Genomic DNA, 18,507 nt, shown 5'->3' with positions numbered 1-18,507 from the left:
TTTGCTATGAATTTCCCGTTAGATCATTAATATCAGTTATTTTAGCCTCAGTTGTTTCAGCTATGAATTTCCCGTTAGATCATTAATATCAGTTATTTTAGCACTGGATTTCTCATTACATTATCCCTGCCTCAATAGCTTCAGCCAGCATCGTGTTTCTCGTATCAACGTTGGCACCTACTTACATACTTGTTGAAGTGTAAGTACCCCATTTATTTTAAGGTTAAATTTCTCGTAAGAAGTATTGTGGCCCCTCGAAAATCACATTTCAACAGTTGAAGTTATTAAATCTTGAAATTTTACATATTGAAAAATGTCTCAGGCAGTGTTGTGACAGGGCGAATGTTTATAGGGTTCCTGACCTCTCAAGCTAATTCAAGGCAATAAAGACAAAAACAATAAAAAAAAACAGGAAGGAAAAGAACGTCAGATACTTTGTAAATTACAAAATTCTGCATTGACAACTGAATCAAGGAGCTAGCTCCATCTGTTGGTACACATCCAGTAGATTAGGCTAGTACACTAATTTCAGAATTCAGTAAGAAAAAAGTATACAGTGACCATCTTTCCACGATACTGAGAAGGAAATCCATCCGTGTGTGTCCTCGTTTACCAGCAGGGTCTGTTGACCTCCGTGGTGGAATGGCTAGCGCAGGGCGAAGCCAGAGGTTCCACGATCGAATCCCGGCTTGTGCATGGGTGTTCTTTGCGACTATCTCTTCATCAATTCCATCTTCGCGATTAGCCAAAAGTGGCAGAAAAGTGAAGTAAATGTTTTCCCATTTTACCATTTTTCACAATTGTAAGTCCATATTTAGTTCCACATTTTGATTAAAGTAACTAAAGATATATATTTACATCAACATACTTTTAGTACACACAAATCCGTTCTGTGGTCATAAGGAACAGGAACATCTCTTAAAAAAGTATAAGCTTGAATTCTAATCTAATGCCACGGACAAAATTCTGTGTCTGTTGGCCAAAGGTTAAGTTGGCATTCAAGTTTCTTTCTCGTAGAAGTGATATTTTTCCTTATACCTATGCATTTGAAGCTTGAAAGCGAGTCAGAACTTCCGAAGCATCCAATCAGCAAGCGAGCCGCTGACGTCATCCCAAGCCAGCGCCTATCGCTAACCCTGTTGCTACAGCTGTAGGCTCGCTAGTCAGCTGGAGTTGTTCCGAAAGTAATATGACTACCTTTTTGTTGTCATACGCTTACTTGGTTTCTTAAATTAAAGCTCAACCCGGAGAGAAAGAGCATTGGCCTTTATATTTTCCTGGAACGGAAAAATAATGCAAAACTACTTGTGATCTTTAGCTGCACAAACCTTAACAAATCTCCAGCAAGATTCGTTTGTTACTGGCTGTCTCTTGCTTTGACGTCATACGAGAAATTAAAATAGAAAGAAGCAGGGACAAAGGAAGTTCAAGTGTGGTGGAAATAGAAAAGAAAACCGGAAGTCTTTGTGCTTCCTTTGAAGTTCCTTTCTCTTGTGCTCCTCTTTAAACTCAGAGCTCGCTTCTGTAGTCCGTGCAGAGCAAACAGACGCATTCATAGCAAATAATGAGATGATGGAATATTCATCTAGCTTAAAGTTCGTAAGAGATGGATTTAGAGTATGTTCAAACTCGATTTCCGCATGAAACGTTTCCCTGGTGCTGCGTGTTAAAACCGAATATTATTTGTTTCTTTTTTATGCTTGTCAGGCTGGTACATCCGATTCTTTCATTGTTTTTTAATTCTTGAATTAATAACTCACTTTGCTTATGTTGTTCTTATTTTTTACTTCTCTTTTAGTTTATCCTTTATCACTTCCCTAATGTTTTTTTCCTTTATCCCTAATCGGACGTAGCCTCTACCGCCTGTTAGCTTCACAAATAGGAAGGTTTCCAAGCACGCTTTTCAAATGTACAATTGTGCACAAAAAAGAAAAAAATCGTAAAGAGAAACTATTTACAGTTGCGGTTTGTTTTGTCTTAAAATATCGCCCCCTTCTGGGAAGAAAAATTATGATGTATTCTTCTCAAAATATAGAATAAGAAAAAAAATCCATTATACAAGAAAATACTATCTGACGTGACCTGTGGTTCCTGCAATGAACAGATGTTAATACATTCTAAAATGTAGTACTGTTAAGGTCCACCATCTACAGGTATTGGACAAAATAATGGAAACACCTGTGGAAGTTGGACCATCATGTATTAATACGGTGTTGGGCCACCTTTAGCATGCAATACAGCTTGAATTCGGGACGTAATATACCGATACAAGTCCTGAATGGTGGTGAGTGGAATTTGAAGCGATTCTTCATGCAGCACAGCCTCCAGCTCAGGTAGAGACGAAGGAGGTGGAAATCGACGCCGAACCCTGGTTTCCAAAACAGACCACAGAGGCTCGATGATATTAAGGTCTGGGGACTGGGCGGGCCAGGCAAGATGTTGAACCTCATCAGCATGCTCTGGAAACCACTCTTGAACACTGCCAGCGGTATGGATGGGCGCATTGTCATCCTGGAAGATGGCATTCCCGTCTGGAAATAACGTTTGCACCATTGGGTGGACTTGGTTACCCAAGAGTTCTCTATATACTGCTGCTGTGACCCGACCATGTAATGTGACAATGGGGGCTGCCGAATACCATGATATAGCACCCCAGACCATAATAGAGCCGCCACCATGTTTGACAGTCGGGCGGTGACAGTCCACATCGTATGCTGCCGAGGGTGTTCTCCATACAAACACACGTCCAGTGGTGGGGAAGAGGGTAAAGGTTGACCCGTCTGACCAAATGACACGTTTGTTCTCCAACATCCAAGTTTTGTGGTCATTGCACCATGCACGTCGCCTTCGAGCATTCGTGTCAGTTATTAGGGGCTTGGCAATAACAACACGTCCATGGATACCCATTTGATGCAGTTCAAAGCCCGGCGGTCCCTTTCTTGCAGCTTCGGCTTTCGACCACTATTGTGCTTAGCAGACCCTGTTTTACCGTGCACTGTGTATGCGGTCATGACTTTCGAGACCGTGCCTCGTGTTACACCGCATAATGTCGCTGTTTTGCTCACAGATGCTCCAGCCAGACGGGCACCAACAATTCGACCTCTTTCAAACTCAGTCAGGTCGTACATGCTGGTCACTCACCACACCTGCACAACGTCCACTACCACACTGCCTCACTCTACTGTCAGTGCACAGTCCATACTACCTGCAACAAACAAGGGAAGGTTGATTTCCGCCGTGCTCAGTGTTACCAGGCACATTGGAAATATGTCCCCCTTCTGACTGGTGTTTCCATTATTTTGTCCAATACCTGTACATGAATTTCATGTTACATATTTTGAGTTCTCCTACATACACTATGTAGCCAAAAGTTACCGGACACCCAGTGCTGTTTATTCCAGACACCAGCCATGTAACTAATAATATGTCTAACCTCCCTTCGCTATTATTACAGCATTTACTCTTCGGGGCAGTCTTTCCACTCAATTCTGGCATATTTCTGGGTTTTTTTTTTTTTTCATTTGTCCTGTAGCCTCGTGAATAGTTCATGGATGGTTTCCGATTGAGTCGGTGTGGTACGCAACCGACGCTCCAGTTCATCTCAAAAGATGTTCTATGGGGTTCCAGTCGGGGCTTTGAGCAGGCCAGCTAAGCACATCCACCTCATTGTCATCGCACCACGATGCAATGGACCCTGCATTATGGATAGGGGCATTATCGTGTTGATAGAGAAAAGGCTCCATTCCAAACAATTCCCACAACATGGGCAGCATGCTATTATCTAAAATGGCCCCATAAACAACACTGTTCACGTTGTCATTGACTAATGACCCGAGTCCAGATCAGGAAAAACAGCCCCAGGCCATGACATTACCGCCACGTTCACTTGGATGTCCTGTGACTTTTAGCTATCTTAAATCGTAATAGACCATATTGATTGAGCACTTTCTTCGGGAGAAATGAGAAAGGTCAGATGGTGTTTACTGGGCTAAACAACTAAGAGTAAAAGGAGATGGGTAGGTGGCTGAGGGATGCGCCAGCACTTACCTCTTATACCTGGCGGCGGCACTGTCTGCTACTATCAATGATCCACCCACTAATTCCAACTCAAATAAGCCTTCTGACTGGGCACCCCTCGCTTAAATAGTAGCCAGTTCCGCTGTACTGTGCAATCTCAGTTTCCTGTGGAATTCTCCTATGCAAGTCGGAGCATTCCCGGAGACTGAGGAAAGCGGATGGAAGTACACCAGGAAGCAAACGTTATGCACCTGCATCCCTAGCCATCTACGCCATATAGCGTATTTTCAGTTTGTACTCCATGATGTTAGCTAAAATGCAGTGTTTGAGCATTTTCTTCAGTTTTCTTAACGTGTAATTTTTTGGGGGAAACTATTCTTAACATTATATCTAATTGTTCTGTAATTTCTATCTGATTGTGACAGGCCTGTCTCCTTACTGTCGCTTAATCTCGATCTAAGTCATGAAAATCACTCAACAAAGATCAAGGCTTCGTATGAATTTTGTTCTTCACTGCTGCCCGTCAAGTAACCACTCCTGCGTCTGGGAATTCAGGTGTTCAGGTGCTGCCCCTGACGGAATTTCCGAGAAGTACACTCGAACCCAAAACATGAGGAATATGACGGAAATATATAGTATTTTTATTTACACACGTCAGTGACATCCCTGTATATTTATTACATGTTTTGAATACATTAAGATCCAGGCCCTATTTGTTACAGATTATTTGCATTCCCTTGTTTTCAATTTTCATCGAGCGCTTCCTTTTACACACACACACACACACACACACACACACACACACACACACACACACACACACTTATTAATAAAGGGTGTAAGGAGTGTCCTTCGCTGAAAACACCCAAAAGTCTGCAAATGTTGGAGGCAAACGAGGCTCTGGCGTTTCGACTCTCAGCCAGCATAATCATTTCGAGGGCATTGTGTTGTGTCTTCAATACATGTTTGTGGTTGTCCCTCCATCTCATCTTATCACCACTCATCCCCCGCGTCGCGATTATCCCAAACTGGAAGAAATGCGACGTTAAATTAATGAAACCAATCGACGCTCGTTAGTAACAATCCTTTCGGTTGAAATCTATTAAAAGGATACTAAAAACTACATTTTGGAATGCAATTAGTAACTCCATCTTATTGCCTAACTCCTTGGAAGATGATTTGTTCTCTGCGTGTGTGCGTGTGCGTAGCCTCCGGCGGGGCTAGCTAATTAAATCCTTTGACTCCCCCAGCGCCCTCGGAGCATTGGGCTCAGTTTCAAACTCCTCCTGGTGCCCTTGAATGGGAAGATGTGACATTTGAAATTCGTCTCCCATTTCCTTGTTCGCAGCCCGTCTTCCGATTAGGGATAGGAAGTGTTTATACGTCAGTAGGATCAATTACGGAGCATTGTTCACCAATGATGAGAGTGAAAATGCTAGGACAATTCAAGAAGTAAGTATTGTGCAAAAACTACACTCTGTCCCGGGAAACTCTGGAGCAAGAGAACGAAAATCAGTCTCTGCAAGAGTTGACTCCGGAGGGCTCGACCAATGAACACGTAGGAAGTGAGTGCATGCAGGGATGATTGATTTGATTGATTGATTTAGTTTATTTTACTTCCCTTTTCTGCCACATTTGGCTAATCGGGAAGGTAAGGATGAATGGGGACGAGATGGTAAAGAGACAATCACAAAAACAAAGGAACGACGCTACGCGGAGGATAATACTGAAGAGTAGCGTTGGGCGATATATCGTCCAGACGATATATGGCTATATTGAAACAATATCGCGTCGGCGATATATCGCCACGATATTTTGGCGACATTTATCTTGTCGGCAATATATCGTCACAATATTTTGGCGATATATATCATGTCGGCGATATATCCTCACGATATGTGGCGATATATATCGTGTAGTCAATATATCGTCACGACATTTTGGCGATATATGTATATCGCGAAGGCGATATATCGTCACGACATTTTGGCAGTATATATCGTGTCGGCGATATATCTTCACAACATTTTGGCGAGATATATCATGTAGGCGATATATGGTCACGATACTTTGGCGATATATATCGTGTAGGCGATATATGGTCACGATAGTTTGGCGATATATATCGTGTAGGCGATATATGGTCACGATAGTTTGGCGATATATCGTCACGATATTTTGGCGATATATATCGTGGAGGCGATATATCGTCACGATATTTGGCGATATTTATCGCGGAAACGATATATCGCCGATTTCACTAGGAGGGGAGCCAGGAACTGCAAATCCCCGCTGATGTGGCAACGTTTAGCCGTCATATTTGCGAAAGAGCGCTTTTGCATGCACATGTGGACAGCAGCGTTGTAAGAAGGGCAGAGGCTTCGTCGGTCGCGTTTGTTCAGTGGGGAACTTTGCATGTAATTTGTAACAGCGCAGTCATTCCTCACCTTCCTTCCCTCCATTCCTCATTCTCTCTCACATCCATCCTTGCTCCATTTCCTTTTCGACCCTTCTTCTGTTTCTCCATTCCTCAAACACTCCTTCTCTCTCTCTCTCTCTTTTCAAACTCTCCCGGGTTCGACATCCGGTGGAGGCACATAGTGGTTCGGATCCCACTTTAAACTGTAGGTCCAGTCCCGATCAGCCTTACTGTGCATAAAGTGGACTGAAAACACCAAATCAATCAATCAATCAATCACTTTCCCTTCACATCCCTTCCTTCTATTCTTCACTCTCCTTCACATTCTACCACCGCTTCCTTTCACCCATTCTCTCTTTCCCTCCTTCGTCAATATATCTCTCCATACCTCAACCTCTCTCTAGCCGGCTTCCGTGGCGGAGTGGTTAGCACACCGCGCTACAACACCAGGGATCCCGGGTTCGAATCCCAGCATGGTCATTAGTATTATTTGTGTGTCCTTTATCAATTTCATCATATCATCACTCATCCTCATCTTCGGAATTAGCCAAAAGTAGCGAAAATGCGAAATATATAAACCAAATCAATCAATTAAAAAATCAAATCTTCATCTCTCTTCCCCCCTCTCTTTGTATTCCCTTTCTAAACTTCTTTTTCTGTCTTCTTTGGATGTGTTCTCCCTCTCCACTGTCTTCCTGTATTCTTTGAATTTCCTCTGTCCTTCTGTGTTTGCCTCCCTATATTTCACCCAAAGAGAGGGGACGGCGGGGGAGCTTGGCCTCCGAGGAGCATGTATTGAAAGAATATGTGTTGCATGAGGCAAATCATTCTCAAATAAATCTGAAACTCGGAAAGGAAAACGTAAGAAACTTAGAAGCCTTGATACCAGCTTCTCAGGCTTCACCTCCACGAAAGGAAACAGCCGATGGAAATTCTGTCGTGGAAATTCCATTTTTGCAAAGTACAGAAACAAAACAGTCCGGTCTTCGACGGGGAAACAGGTCGTTAAAGTAGAGAAAAGAGATTTCGAAGTTTTGCCCGTTTCCCAACGAAATGCACTTTGGTCTCCCCTTCCCTCCTGTCCCTGAACTCTCCGTGAGCCGAGCCATTCGAGAGAATTTTCTATTCATGTTGTCGTGTCACAACCACGCAAGAATCAGGAAACAGCGGTATCGATTCCGATGCTCAAGGGTTTCTTGGAAAGTATGCACACCCGGTTCGGTGTAATTTCTGGTTTGTCGCCATCCTGCTCGGGGCTTGTTCCAGCGTAATTCAATTACTGTCTCGAGAAAGCTGCATTTTAAATCACTCTGCTACAGAACTGAGGAAATAATGTCAAAAACTTAATTGAACTCATGGACATTTTTCTCGGCCTTATCTTTACAAATCTCGAAGGATCTTGTCTGGTTCTCGTTGGGTTTCAAAGTAATGTAGTCTATTTCTCAACAACCCTTGAAGGATGTAGTCTAGTTCTCCTTGAGCCTCAAAGGATCTAGTTTATTTTTATACCAAGAAAGAAACTCGAAAGATCTACAGGGGTTGGACAAAATAATATAAACACGAGATTAGATGAGCCCCTTTTTCGGAGTTGTGTGCTGACTGCACTGGCACGCACGGAACACGTATTTTGTGTTCTCCGTGTCCTATGATCCCTCTGCTAGAGTTACGAACCACCAGTAAGCCTGTGAACGGCTTCGTGTTCTGTTGCGATACTATTATGTCTCACCTTACAGACTTCCAACAAGAGCAAATTGTTGGTGCCCGATTAGTTGGCGCATTTGTAACAACGGTCGCAAAGTTAGTAGGGGTATCGCGAGCTACTGTATCTACCGACATGACAGCATACAAAGTGCAGGGGAAAACGACGTCTGCGAAACAGAATAGTGGCAGAAAGACGGAACTGACAGGGAGAGACAGGAGGGCATTAAGGAGGATTGGTTGCTCTCAGAGGAAGACTACCGCAACCAAAGTGACTGCTGAGCTGAATATGCGTGTCGAGAATGCATTGTCAACGAAAACAGTGCGCCGAGAACTGCATAAACAGAATATCCATGGCAAAGCCGTTACTGCCAAACCTCTTGTAACACAGGACAATGCCAAACGGAGACGTCAGTGGTGTCAGGAGCACAAAACCTGGACTACCGACCAATGGAAACATGGTATGTGGTCTGACGAATCAAATTTCACACTATTCCCCACCAGTGGGCGTGTTTACGTATGGCAAACACCGGCCGAAGCATACACTCTAGACTGTCTGGTATGCCCTCCAGCCACCTCTCTCCTCGCTCACAATGTAACCCTCTCTCCCAGCTTAGTTGCCGTAGACTGGATTTCCTTTTTGCCTATTTTTCGCTGTGCCCCTCTAGGATTATGCTTTTACTAGAGTGGGGTTCGGATAAGGAACATTGGAAAGGCAAAGATTAAGCTACCTTGGTTCCTGAAGATTAAAACCAAGGTCTGTGTACTACGGGTTCCTATTTTGTTTTCGTGTTTGAACAATAAGAAATACAAGATAAATAATATATGAGAAATACATGTATAAAGAAAAATATGATATAACTGTTAATAAATATAGTGAAAATATAGTTTGATATTATAATCTTAGATCAATGGTGTCTAGTGAAATAAAGAATTGTATGAATGGAATGTAATCTGAGTGTTGTTCAGGTTGTGTACCCGACACCATTTGGATCCGTAGACCTATATTTCCAAAAATAAGTAGATGTGATGTAAAAGTCCTTAGACCCTTAGCTTCTCGATGTAAGATAAGTGCTAATCTTGTAACCCTTAGTAAGTGGATTAATCGCTTCTTCTTCTTTCTTCTTCCAATTCCATTTTCCCTTCCTTTGTCCCATCTTTTAAGAAAGTAAGAAACATCCAGATAAACCATTTAAAATTATATATACAAAAGAAAACAGCATAGAATTATGAAGAAATACAAAGGAGTATAAAAATGAATACAAGTAAAAATATGAATTGCAATACATTGGGAATTGCTAGGACGATTTTTATCTTCCTTGATGGTACAAAGACCATACCCTTAATGAGGGTTATCATGGATCATTGATTCCATAGAAAAAAGAGAAAATAAGTTATATAGATAATGATAATCTGGTTTGTTGTAATCACAATCAGATCCGGAGGCCTATATTATCAGAAGAGAAAGTTAAGAGTGTTTGGCCCTTAGACCCTCAGCTACTCAATATTACGAGAATTGCTGATCTGGTATATCTTAGATGGATCACTCACTTCTTCTTCTTTCTTCTTCGGGTATCTTCTTCATTCTTCTTCTTCATACCTCTCCTACCATTCTCATGCAGTTCCTAATGCTGGTGATAGTACTGTTTCCATCAACTGGCCCATCCAGAGCTAGTACATCGTTCGGTTATCCACGCTGCTTTACCACACTTCACTAAACACTTCCTTTACTTTCTCTGACGAAGGTAATATAATATTTCCTTCTGTTTAATGCAGTCGGTCCTTGTTCGTAGTATCTCCTTTTCGCCTGGTTCCTCATTCTCTTCATCTGTTTGATTCTCTTTCAAGTTCTTAGCACTCAATCTGCTGCTGCAGCGTCTCTCACTTGTTTCTTCCAGATCCACATGAAGGGTTCCCACTTTGTTGTCAGTACCGGTATTGTATGTATAGTTGATCTCTTCTATTGTGGATACTGCTTCAGCTAGTCTGTTCCCAGACTGGAAGATGGCTGGTTCACTTAGACGTTCTTTCAAATCGACTCCACTCACACTTTGTTTAATAGTTTTTTTTTTTTTTTTTCACTGCAGCAGGTCGTGCTCAGGAGTGTCTTCTACCATACCCTGCATTCATTCGACGCACTAAGTCCAAATCTGTTCAGATATGAGCCACATGGTCCATGGCCGGTAATTAAGTTCACCATGTCTTTGAAAGGATAGAGCGTCCTAACACCTACCATCTGTGTCACCTCTCTTAAATACTTCTTGGTATGTTCCGAGCCCTGAGACTGGGTTCACTCATTCTGCCACTGCTGCCAAAGATGCTGGTCTATTTCTCTCTTGGTGTTGAACCTTGTATTCAGGAGTTCATCAATCTTGTTATATTGCTTCATCTTCCACCAGTATCTTGCCGCTCTGCGTAACACTTCGAGGTCCAGCGCGAGAACCCCTGCCACAGCTATGAGTGATAGTCTAGGAGGTCCTAAATGCTCCCGTCATCCTCAAGAGGACATTTCGCTGGGATGCTCTCAAAATGCGCTTGATTTGCTGCTGCTTAACCAGGTGCGACCATGCGGATGCCGCATAACAGACACTCGAAACAAGAGTTGCACGATAGTATATTAATGAAATTTTAAGAGGTATCCTCATCGCTGAGTTGCTCATCCCCAAGATGTTATGTAGAGCCGCTTTGCTTTTGCAGTAACTTCCTTTACGTTGCCTTTCAGCTGCATTTCTTAGTCCACAAAACTCCAAGATATTTCAGTCTTTTAGTACTGGAAATAGATAGTCCTGCAAACTTAACTGTCGGCATTCTCATTAGCCTCCCTTTAAGGAGGATTTGATTAGTTTTATCTGTGGCTAATAACATCTTCGATTCCATAGTCCACTTATTAGCCAACTCCATTACCTTGTTGGCTCTCCTTTCCAGCTCCCTCCGGTTGTCTGCTTCACATAGAACTATTACGTCATCCGCATAAGCTGTTACCAGGAGAACACCTTGATGTTGATTCAGTTCTTCTAGTAGAGGTTCGATATTCAAGTTCCACAATAAGGGACCCAAGACGGATCCCTGAGGACAGTGTCAACAGTGAAGCATGGTGGCTGTAGTTTAATGGTGTGGGCGGTCATGTCATGGCATTCACTGGGTCCTTTTGTCAAAGGAAGGATGACTGCCAAGGTGTATGAAGGCATTTTAGGTGACCATGTCCATCCAATGGCGCAGGCATTTCTCCCAGCACGAGATACCATCCTCCAGGATGATAATGTCCCCATTCATACCGCTGGCATTGTCCAAGATTGGTTTGATGAGCACGATGACGCACTTACACATCTTCCCTGGCTTGCACAATCGCCTGATTTGTATATTATCGAGCCATTGTGATCATTATTGGAAACCAGAGTATGAGCCCGTTTGCCTCCTCCAGGCAATCTCAAGGAATTGGAGGAGTTTCTTTTTGAGGAATGGTATAGCATCCTACCACAGACAAAGAAAAATGTATGTGATCCCACTGACTAGCATCCAGGATATGTATGCATCCATTCCAGGCGGATTGAGGCTGTTCTCAAAGCCAAAGGTGGTCCCACACCATATTAGGTGGGTGTTCATATTATTTTGTCCAACTCCTGTAATCTATTACTTGACGAATCTCGAAGGGTCAGGTCTAGGTTTCATCAAATCTCGAAGGATCTCGTCTAGTTCTCGTCGAGTCTCGAAGGATCTAGTCTATTTCTAGGTCTCGTCGAGTCTCAAAAGTATCTCTCTACAAATATCGAAGGATCTAGTCTACTTCTAGCCTCTGATAGTTAACTAAATCAGAACTAACGTGATTGCCAACGATGCAGTGTACAACATTTTTCGAAATATGGCAGAAGACTCAGAAACCAAAACATCGAGATACAAAATTCCCCTTTCCTCCTGATTCTCCAGAAGCAAGTTCAATTTCCACTCCGAACGGCGATGGAAGATTTCCAAGGAAATAAATGTTTCCTGTCGCATATTGAAAAAGCACATAGGTCAGACAATATCTGACAAATCTTCTCCGTCCCTACCTTCTCTGACCCAACAACGGAACGATGGACCCGAATAGAGTCGGAAATAAAAACTTCGCGGCAGACATTCCAACTCGGCTGCCAAGTATCTCGAAACAGGAAACGGGAGATCCTAAAAGACGTTTGATCTTTTCGTATAGACAGGACGCTATTTCCGTTTTGCACATTGCTTTTCTACCTCCCTAGGTTAATCGCGACGATGTGAATGAAGAGTCGTCGTCCTGGGAGGAGTGGTGACTGGTGAGCGTAGAGCGGTACGGAGACAGAGGTTCTAGGTTGGAGTGGTAGAAAAAGCACGAATTTATCATTGTATTTGCTCAATTCATTAGGGGTATACGGAGTCGCCCTTTGCAAGGGCACTAGGGTGTCAGCCTCCTTTCCTCGTGATGCACCCTGGATTGCATTTTGCAGACTAGCGAGGCTCTGGCGTCTACTCACGGCCAGTATAATCCTCCGTGGAGCTCATGGTGTGTGCTGTCCTTGTGCGATTGTCCCTGCATCATCATTCAACCTCGTCTTCCCGATTAGCCAGAAAAGGGAAAAAAATCAATCATCCATTTCATTAATTCAGCACTGAAATGATGCTCATCGTAGCGACTGATCCAAGAGGGAGAAACATAGCTCAAAATAACCGAATTAGGAAGAGTAAAAGGGAGGGAAAATCAAAAGAATGAAAGAGACAGAGGGAAAGAGACAGAACGAGGGAAATGAGAGATAGACGAAGTAGGAAGAGTAAAGGGAGGGAAAATCTAAAACAAAAGATAGAAAGAGGGGAAATGGGAGAGAAATAAAGTTGTATAGAAAGTAAGAGAGATTTAGTACAAAAATGGAGAAGGAAAGTGAAAGGGAAATCAAAAAGAAAGAAACACTAACAAATAAAGATAAAGGATAGAGAGAGAGAGAGAGAGAGAGAAAGAAGAGAATGACAGAAAACTGAAATAGAGGAAAAGAAGTTAAATATAGTTAAAATGAGTGAGTGTGAAAGAAAGAGCTTGACAGAGAGCGTGTGTAGAAGAGCGTGAAAGAAAGGTAAAGAAATATAGAAAGAGAAAACTGAAGAGAAATAAGAAAGGCGAGAACTGATCCAATACGATACAATAAGCACACAGCCCTGTCGTAGCTAATATTCGAACCTAGGCCCACTAACGTCGTGGCGAACTATGTTAGCCCCTCCACTAGAGAGGATGGCATCTTCGAGTTACGCTCACAGTGTCGATAGATAACATGAAAAACATCGGGAACGTTATCTCACCGGCTGACCTAACACGATCCTGAGAAGAAAAAATGCACAGATGTTTCAACTCTGGGAACCAATTTCGCTCATGCTAGTTGAGGCATTACGAATTCCTGAATCAACACCAGATGATTGTTCCAGCTAACTTGTTATTGGGAATTTTATCGCTACAGCTAAAAGTAATCTCGCTATCTGACTTTCAAGCGTGCATATGCACGTCTGTGATATGTGGAGGAAAAACTCATGCTTTTCCCCTTGTACGTCCAGGTGGAAATGAGAATTCATGGTTTCGATCTGTTCTACAAATTGCAGTTTATTCTTTCCGTTTAATTCGTTGGTTAAACATCCATATTTTTTTTCAATACAGTGGAACCCAGATTTTACGTTCCCCGTTCTTTACACATTCAATACCCATGGTCCCAATGAGGCTTAGGGATATAATATCTTAATACTTTCTCTTGTTTTATGTCTATGCTGTTCGGGAAAAGTTCTAAATGCTCATGATCTAACATGTATATCATGTCTGTAATGTTTGCTATTAAAAGAATAAATATAAATAACAGTCTAAGGTAAAATTAATTTTTTTGACATGAGTACTTTTTCTATGTAGAACAATCTACATATTTTCTGTCTTTTCGAGTTTTCTTTTGTCTTGGACTACTGACAGACAGAAATTGATTGATTGGTTTATTATTAAACGTTGCTTTTCTATCACTTGTGGCTAATGGTGACCAGCTCGCTACGACGCAAGGTGTCCCGGGTTCGAATTCAGGCCTTGGCATTGGTATTCCTTGTGAGTGTCTCTTCATCATATCACCATAATTCATCCTACTCTTCGCGAACCCGGTGGGGGCACAGTTTGCATTTGCACAGTGGTTCGGATTTAACTTAAGACTGTAGGCCCAGTACCGATTAGCCCATCTGTGCATAAAGTGGACTTGAAATAAATTCAATTCATATTCGCGATGAGCCAGAAGTTGCATAAAAGCGAAGTGAAGTATGCCAAATCAATCAGCCAGTATGGGGAAAACGTTTGATAGAGAGACGTAGAGGAATAGAACGAAAATGATTGAAGAAACTTGAAACGCGAGATCCTATTCTTGAGAGACACTTACATTCAAAAGTCGACACATGAACGTAGTCTCATGTTAGTGCAATTTCTTGTTTACATTTCTGGGTAACGTTTACCATCCATCTTCCAAATCATTGAAAATAATGGACGCAGATAGTTAATATCTTACATTTGCTTTAATGGTGGGAGGAAGTAATTGGCCATCTCCGTCTACTAAGCTCTAAGCACCCTTCTCCATCACGCTTAATAGTAACCAGGGGCCATTATGGTGTTCGTTGAATGTATGAAGACAATTTCTACGAAAGTCCAGAAATAGCTCCAGAAGAAAAGATATCTAATTGTTATTTGTGAGTTCCGTTGCCTTGTTTTCCTGGAAACGAATCAACTGGAAGTAGTTGGGGGGTATTTGTCGGGTTTCATTATTTTCACTGACGCGTAACGATGCAGTTCTTAGAATTGAACAAAGAAAAGACAAGCACTGAAGGGGAAAAACATGAACAAATCACAAAAGGGGGGACACTCATTAAAGTCTTGATACACAATCTGTCCAACACAGCCGTACTAAAAATAAACAGACCGCACATTTGATTTCAATTGTAATGAGTCCGATACAATGAATCTTTTCAGTAATGTTACGTTGCTGGAACCTAGCAACAGATGCGGTGAAATGACAACCATTTCTAATCAAATTTTAATTATAAATCCTACTAATTCAAAATCATCATCATCTCTACAAAGTTTCTTGATCTTTTCGGCTGTGGATTATATTTGAAAAGCGGCCCACTTGTAAAGAAGAGAACTAAATGCCGTGTTTTCCATGTTACTTTGCATGGAACGAGGACTTTAATGACATGCTTCTCCTCGATGATGTGAACCGACAAGTCTGTTCTTGTGTATAAATTTCTAATGTCTAAATTACGTTACAGCACCACATAATCCCTTGAACTGTACAAATTATATCGTATATTCATCAACAACAAATGATTTGTTGTTTTAAGTTCACTTTATGCACAGGAAGGTCAATCGGGGCTGTATCTATAGTTTAAAGTGGGATCCGAACCACTATGTGCCTCCCTTGAATGCGCATGTACTTATGAATATTAGGGACAGCATATGGAATGCTATTGGTTCAATATTAATTAATAGTTTGCGAGTTAGCTGAGATCTTTGTCTTTCTTGGTACGATAGAACAATAGTTCTCAGCTAGCGCTCCCTCCATTGCAGATCTACTATGATCCCAATACGGATCGAGTAAACAAACATTGCCAATACCTGTCGCAACTCCTTCTCTCTCTCTCTCTCTCTATCGCCCAGTTTCCTCCTAACTTCTTTCTCGATCCAGGAATGGCTTTTTATAACCGTTCACAGTGATTCACCGCCTTTACATTCCAGAAAGAAAAGCGAATTCGCCGGACTGGGAGGCAATATACATTTTTTTTGTCTTCAACAAAGCGCCGCTCGAGTTCCAAAGATCCGGAATACCGGAAGGAGCCGAGAAAAACGGCCATTTGAAGAGGAAATTGAAATATTGGACAAGGTGAACCGTATGGAGGATAGCGCCTGAAGGTTGAGGAATGGAGGGAAAGAGTGAAGAAGGGAAAGGGGGAGGGGTTGTTTGTGAATTTTTATGTCCGCGCTCCGAGGACTGTTTGAATTTTCAGATACGCGTAAGGGATTTTTTTCTCCTCTCGATTATGTTTTGAAGAGTGGTAGAAGAGATCGTATTTCTGCGGGGGGGTTCACGAACTGGATTCCATGATGCAGACCTATATAAATCGATTTATCCATCTCTGTCTCTTCTGGACCTTAAATGTGGATCATGATTCATGGTAAGGCTATCATTCGACACACTGTGCACATACTTTAAACCAGACGCGCGTGTTCAATATTCAGTTTCGGACAAGTTATTTTGCAGTGTACATTTGCACGTGTTATAAAAAGACTTAACCAATAGCATCATCACAGCTGCACATATTTCTGAGTCGCCAGACAAGTTCGTTTAGGCGGACGAAATATTTTTGAGCTTTCCGTGGTCATAGCTATCTTTTTTTCTCTTATTCTCTCTGCTTTCCTTTTGTTCAGTCTTTCTTTGTTCTCTTCTTCTTTCTATCATCTTCAACCTTTCCTTCATTCTTTCTGTCCTTCCACCTCTGTTTACCTATTGCTTACTTAGTTCTTCTTTCTTTATCGCTTTCTGCATTCCACTATTTCCTTATCTCTTCGTTTCCTCTTGTCCCTATTTCAGTTTCTGAACTTTTTACCCTTCTTTCCACCTATTTCTCTGTCTTCCGCTTCTTTTTTTCTGTCATTCTCTTTATCTCATCCTATTTCCAGCTCACATTCCACGTCTTGTTTTTTCTTACTCTTTCGCATTCTTTATTGTACTGTTTCTTTGTCTCTTAGTTTCCGCTTGTTCTTTCTTCCGTTTCATCTTCTTTCTTTATTTTCCCCTTTGCATCTCTCCATTTCTGTCTCTCTCTTTTCATATCTCTCTCTCATTGTCCCTTTCTTTCTTCTCTCAACTTTTACTACTCTCTTTCCACTACTCGTTTTCCATCACTTCCTTTTCTTTCCTCTCTTCTTGTGCATTACGTTGGTTCGTTCTCTTCCTTTCCTTTTGTCCATTTTTTATTTTTTTGATCTTTCCTTCTTTTCCATCCGTGTATTCCTTTCTATTTATTTCTGTCTTGACAATTCTATCTCTCGGTTTCTCTTTCTATCTCTACTCTGGTTTTCTATTACTTCCTTGCTCTCTTCTTTGTATCTTGAATTCTTCATTCCAATTTTTCTTTATTTTTTCCTTTTACTTCAGTTTATTGATCTCTCTTCCCTTTACCTTTGTTTCTTAATTTTTGTATCTTTCATTCTTTCTATAAGTAACTAACTAACTCTCTAGCCTTCTTAAACATTCGCCACAGTTCCTGAATTGGCAACCTTCGCCACAGTTCCTGAATTGGTGTTGATTTGCTTTATTTTACTTCGCTTCTTGTGCCACTTCTGGCTAATTTGCGAAGATGGGAATGAGAGATGACATGATGAAACTGATGAATGGACACTGACAAGCCGGGATTTGGGATTCGAACCCGGTACCCCTGGTGTCGTAGCACGATGTGTTAACCACTCCGCCATGGGAGTCGGTAGTTCCTGAATTGGCAACCTTTTTTCTTTCTATCTCCCTATTATAACCCTGCGTGTATGTAAATCTTTCTCTACTAGTATAAATGATGTGAATACACAGTATATCTTGTACTTAATTAGGTGGGCACAAGAGATGGGTTTTTGTAAGGTAACATGCAGACTGTTGAATTTTAACAGTAGAATATTGTGATATGTATGGTGACTTTTATCAGTGCATATCTTAATTGCCACCATGCAGAAGATGAATGATGAACTAGTGAAAATATGATGGGACAGACACCTTATCCAGTACTCTAACCGAGAACCCCTAGTGTCTTACCCCGATACCCTAACGGTTCCGCCACAGATGCCAAGTAATTGGTAATTGCCGGTTCAGTTCCAGGTTTGACCTGACCTTGTCCGTGTGATTTATGAGTTTCGTACGTAACAGGTGGATATTGCATGTGGGGGAAGGGGGAGGGGGGAGTTTCCGCTAATGCATTGGGGCTGGAGCGAATGCATCTTCGTGGCTTCCATTCGCTCGTTGCCATGGCAGCTGCTGAGGCACGTACAAATGAAATACTGGAAAGGTACAACTCTACTCTCTAGCCTTCTTAAACCCGAAGGTTCATGGCTGCAGCAACACAGGCCTTCCATCTGTCCCTATAAAATTTTTCTTCCGATGTGAAGGGCACGGAACGGGGATTTTACGGTTGTTGCTCTCGTTGATCAAATGAGGAATGTGGCGCCTCTGGTGGATGAAAGCAGACTTTTCAGTTTCTTGACTTCTGCAAAGCTTTTGATCGGGTTTTGTACATTTCGTGGTCAATGCTGTCCCAATTATCAAGTTTCAAGAAATACACAATGGAACAGTTACCATATGCCGGCCCCCGTGGCGGAGTGG

The sequence above is a fragment of the Lepisma saccharinum genome, chromosome 1, assembly GCF_977018435.1.
Source record: "Lepisma saccharinum chromosome 1, izLepSacc3.1, whole genome shotgun sequence".
Taxonomy (NCBI): domain Eukaryota; kingdom Metazoa; phylum Arthropoda; class Insecta; order Zygentoma; family Lepismatidae; genus Lepisma; species Lepisma saccharinum.
This window is presented reverse-complemented; position numbering follows the sequence as displayed.